Source organism: Brassica oleracea, chromosome C1 (assembly GCF_000695525.1).
Source record: "Brassica oleracea var. oleracea cultivar TO1000 chromosome C1, BOL, whole genome shotgun sequence".
Classification (NCBI taxonomy): Eukaryota; Viridiplantae; Streptophyta; class Magnoliopsida; order Brassicales; family Brassicaceae; genus Brassica; species Brassica oleracea.
The window spans coordinates 10,681,761-10,687,458 of NC_027748.1; positions in this window are offsets into that span (position 1 = coordinate 10,681,761).

A 5,698-nucleotide genomic window follows, 5' to 3' on the forward strand; every position below is an offset into this window, starting at 1 on the left:
TCTCGCTGTGAATTTTTAATCTTTATCTATCTTAATCTTGCAAGTTGTTACTTTGTGACAGTTGCCTATGTTATTGAGTATATTGTTGTCATCTATTTACAAGATGTGTTCTGAGGAAACCATGCATTTTCAAGTAGTAGACCTCTCAAGAATTAACAGATCTATCATCTGGGATTAGTCCTTATGTATATTAGTCTTATGTATCCATGTTTAGTTCTTATGTATATTAGACCATAGAGATTCACTTGGTATGTGGTTGAGTCTAAACATGATCATGTTTGATGCAATATGATAATTTACTTGGCACAAGGTTGAACCTACTGTGAATGTGTTTGATTCAGTATGACGAGTGCATCAAGGACTGTGATAAGGCTGTTGAAAAGGATAGAAAGCTTAGGCCTGGAAAGGAACAACTCGAAAAAGTATCCACAGGTAGCCGCCAAGAACGGCTGGGTTTGTTGGCTCTGCTACTGCTCTGCACACCATCTCCTCTGATGCGCATGTGCTCTCCTCAGAGCTGCGACCAAAGCGTTGGCGAGCGAGGGTTGAGTCTGAAACTGACTGTTTGGATTGGTGGGAATCCTGTTGAAGGAAACGTTGAAACAGAGCTCGAGAGCTTGGAAATAGAGAGAAGGGTGTGCTATTTGGCGACCAAAGGAAGTGAGAGGATGAGATTTGAGACATGCCCTTCGAAAAAAAATTGATCTTCTGGAAGTTAAAATCGTCGAAGTGACGTGAAGAGGAGTGACCTGAGAATGGCCTCTCCTTTTTGCTGGTTGGATATTGCTTCTAAACTGAAGCAGCCTTGGTGTTAGCGTCTGGTGCACGGTATAAACCAATGTACGCATCACTTTAACCCGTTAAATCCCTTTCAAGTTTTATCTCTGTACCCACAAACAAAACAAGGTTGAGACGTTGAAGTTTCTTTAAGCTTAAAGGAAGAAATAGTGGTGGAGGAAGCAAACATAAGTTATGAAGATATGGTTTAGTATGAGGAAAGTATCGAATAGATGAGGGAGGGCAAGTTATGGCTTTATATTGTTTGTTTCATACTTTCGATGTTATTTTTTCTTTAAATTTCTTAGTAATTAAATATCATAAAGAGCTCAGATATTAGTGAATACTTTTGTAATACTAAACACTTGGCCAGTCGTTCAAATTGTTTTACTTGGAGGATGCATTAAAGAACTTCACTTGAAGCAGATATTAGTTCTTGTGAATTTCACTTGAAAATTTTATAAGAAAACCAATTACGAGAATACAATAACATTGTTGCCTTTTCACGTTTTATCAACTCAACCATGATTAAAGAAAAACTTAAACTTTTCCTATTCTAATAATTGAGTTTAAGTTAAGAAAAGCTAAGATACCGAGAAAAAGAAAAAAAAAACAATTTACACACTATCAAAACAAATGAAAAAATAAAATATACAACAGTAAACATAAAATGGAAAATAATTTCATGATATAAACAAGAGACTAAATTTATTGTATCTAAATAGATGTATTTAAAAAATTTCATGAAAAAATATCTTCCTAGCTAATCTCGAATGGCACATAGAAACAATTATGAATTCTTTCCCTGATAATATGAAATTATGTGTTTAATGTTAAGATCAAGCAAGAAATAGTCTAGAAATCCTTATATTTGTTCATAATAAACAATATAGCTTATTTTATCTGAACTAAGTATCACCTAACAATAAACTTTAAAAATAAAACCGATGAATATCAGGAACATGTCCTAACCCTTGAACACTATGTCCAATCCAATTGGATATCTAATGTTTTGATTGCCAGTTTTTCATCAAATGTGAGATTCTCTTTTTGGAAAATTATTCAAATGCCTTACAACTGGCGAAAATCTCAAAAAGAATCGTATACATTAGTTGTTAGATACAAATTATTCAACAATGACATAACAATATTGTCGTCGCAAAAAGTCAAAACAAAAATTACTTACAAACAAAAGATACATGAACCATTTTCTTGAGTTTTTTCTTCTTTTTTTGTGTCTTTCATTCACATCTCTTGCAAATATGAACCTAAAATACCAACCACAAAATTATATAAGAAAACAATAATCTAGATCACAAATAAATCATATCCCGCCCGTAGGACGGGCCGACTCTAGTTATACAATATAGAAAAGTAAAGATGAAGCATGTTGATTTTCCTTTAGATGTACTCTATCCAAAAATAAGTTATAGTAGTTCTGGCATCTCCAATTCTACTCTATTTTTTCCTCTAAAATAAAGTTTAGAGTAAAAATGTCCAATAGTTTTTTATTTTCTACTCTATAATAGTGTAAATCTATTTATTACTCTATATATAAAGTAATTTTTTTTATTTTTTGTTCATCATTTTATTTTTTACTCTACCATTGGAGTAATATCTAATTCTATTATAGAATTATTCTATTTTAAATGAAAAAATAGAGTAAACCATTAGAGATGGTTTTAGTTCATTTTTTGCTTAAAACTTCTTAAGGTCTTGCATGTGACGAAAGATAAATACCTAAAAAGATAGATAAGGAAAAAATATAAACTATAAGAAGTGGATAAGATAAAAATATACTTCATGGGTTCATGTTATTGCTGAGGCTATCTCACGGATAATGGGCAGAGTATTCGCCTGGCGTGCAAGCCGACATAGAAAGCTCACATCATTATTCACTAATCATTATCACTTACAGAGTCCCTTCCAAAATTTCTGTTTCTCATATCAGACTCATCTATCTCGCTGGTTATAGTTTTTTTGTTAAACACTAAACTAATTAATCACATTTTCAGTAGGTTAATTTTAGTCTATTAGGTTTAGTTTGGTGTTCTTTTTGACTTTTGAGTTTGACAGGGTTTTGGATAAAGGTAGACCGGAGCTTAGAGGCAGGCCCGGTCCATAGCATATGCAAAGTAAACATCCGCTTAGGATCCAAAATGTTTTGAAGTAGTTTAGCTTAAGAAAAAAGGTCAAAAATTTTTTTTAGATTTTTATCCTAAAAAAAAGGTCCAAAATTTTTAATCTAAATAGGGCCTTTAGTAATGATGGGCCGTCCCTGTTTGGAGATGTACGTACTGGTTAGTTAGAAAATTTAGTTATGAAAAGTCTCAACTACCAATAACATATCTATTCTATTAAAATATAACATATCTATTCTGTTAAAATAGAAGTAATGATTTCTTTCATTTGTGATTTTTTTAACATGATTTCTTTCATTTGGAGGTGTACGTACTTGCATAGCAAATACACACACACACACACATATATATATATATATATATATATATATATATATATTGAAAAAATTCAAACAAATCTGTTGATAAATATTTTAACAATATCTTAATTTCCAGAAAGTTTATATAAATATTTTCATTAATTTTGTAATTAGAAATGAACTATTAATATATAATTAGGTATCATTTATAAAATAAAATAAATTATATCTTATTTTTATCTATTTTATAATCATAATCAATCATGTTAATAAAATTATTATATTGAAATAAATAAGATTAAATTTATAAATTTAGTTTCATAAAAAAAATATTATGTTAAAATATAATATGATGACAGAACAGCTTAATTAGTAAAATATATAATTAATGTATAAAAATTAAGATACTTCTATATAAAATAATATATCATCTAAAATAAATAAGGGTAAAAAATATTGATAAAGAGAAATCTATTTTTAAAGGATGGGTCAAAATTTAGCATAAATTAAATACAAAATATTTTTTAATATGTTGTTTCATACATATATTAATTTGTTTAATAACTAAATCCAAATATAATAAGATAAATATATAATAAAAAGCAAAAATACATATGACAGTTTTAAGCAATTGATTAATTACAACATATAAAATATGAAATTATTAAATTATTTTATCTGGAATAGTTATATAATGAACGTTAAAAATGTCAAATAATGATCTAAAATAAATATTTATGTTTATAAAACTGAAAAAAAAACATCCGCGCAACCGCGGAAGATCTAGTCTCACTTAATATAGAAACTACACACAAATATTCACATAGATGTGCATCTACGTAATAGATCTTTTTGGGTAAAATACGTAATAAGATTTTTCTAACCGTTACAGAGTTTGGCAAACGATATTTGACATTTGGACGATTAGGTAAGTTGTCCAAAGCAATTTTATATAGGTTATTGACACTCATAGTAACACTAATGGACATCGTAGATCTCCAAATGAAATAAAATATACCATGGGCATGTAAGTGAACTAGGTACAAACCATTCATTTGGGTTAAATTTTCAGGGATCCAGTAATAGTTCTTTTAAGTATACAATCAACAGGTTGTGGATCGTACATATTTTGGATCTTGATCACAGCTTATGCATATCATTTAGCGTGGTATAAATATTCTTTGTTCCTTATTTAGTAGTATATCAATACACGATTGTTGTAATTTAACAAACAACGGTAGGTCGATTATTTTAGAAAAGTAAGGGGGTAGCCGGCCGGATGCAGCGTCGCATTAAAGTAAGGAAATAACCGAAGTGGCGTAGCGGGTAGCATAATTTATGTCTTTTGTTGCTAGTCCAATATACAGATACAGACATATTGGCACAGCCACACCCACATATATTCTTGAAAATAATATATTGTCAAATACATTACCATCATTATTTGATAATATGCACTTTTCTGGACTTTGAAAAGGGAATTTAGCAGCCCACTATCTCCTAAACTCAAGTCTTTTTACATTTTATAATCTATTAGTGCCAAACAGTGTAGTTTGTTTTGTTTATTTAGCCAATATGTTTTATCATCCACTTTCTATATTTATTACTTTTATTTTATATATTACCTTTTCTTGGTATACTTTTTTTTTGTCACACTTTTTCTTGGTATACTATCTTCTTTTTTTGTGCACCTTGGTATACGTTTTTTTTGTCACTAATAAACTTCATTAAAACTAAAAGTAGAGAATGAGCCCCGAGAGGCCCAGGCCCAATAGGTTTGTTACAACGGAAAGGAAGCTCGAAGAGTCTCTTTCGCTAAGGCATCAGCCTCAGCGTTCAGAGATCGAGAGAAATGCAAAAACGAAATTGATGCAAGCTCAGTAGATATCGAACGAATGTCTTTCACAATTCCGATGATTTCCTTAGCCTGAGTGATGCCGGAGATTGTTCATACGAGCGTTAGATTGTCGGAGAACACATCGAGAGCGGTGATCTCAAGAGTGATCGCCATGCAGAGGGCTGATCTCATTGCGGAGGCTTCTGCGATTAGGGGTGATCCAATCGAGTGTTCAATCACTGATCCTTTGATTGGGACCTCAAGCTTTTGGCCTGAGAAAATCCAAGCCAAACCCGCCCTCAGATTGTCTTTGTTCCAAGCCGCATCTGTCTTGCAGATTACTCGATTTTCATCTGTAACTCCTCGATACGAAGCTCGCGTTTGGCTACGGTTAGTCTGAGATAAATTGATTCCTTTTTCACCTATTGCTTGCAACGTTGTCCATTCTCTTGCTAACGTGATTCCCTTTAATGATGTTTCCTCCGGTGTTTGGCATCGACCCTCGAAGATCAAAGTGTTCCTGGACTTCTAGATAGACCACAGTATCCAAGGGAGTATGTTTTGAGTAATACCTGAGGGCGGGAGGCAAAGGACTTTCCTGAATTGGACCACCGCATCTGAGAAAGTTGTGATTGCAGCTAGGT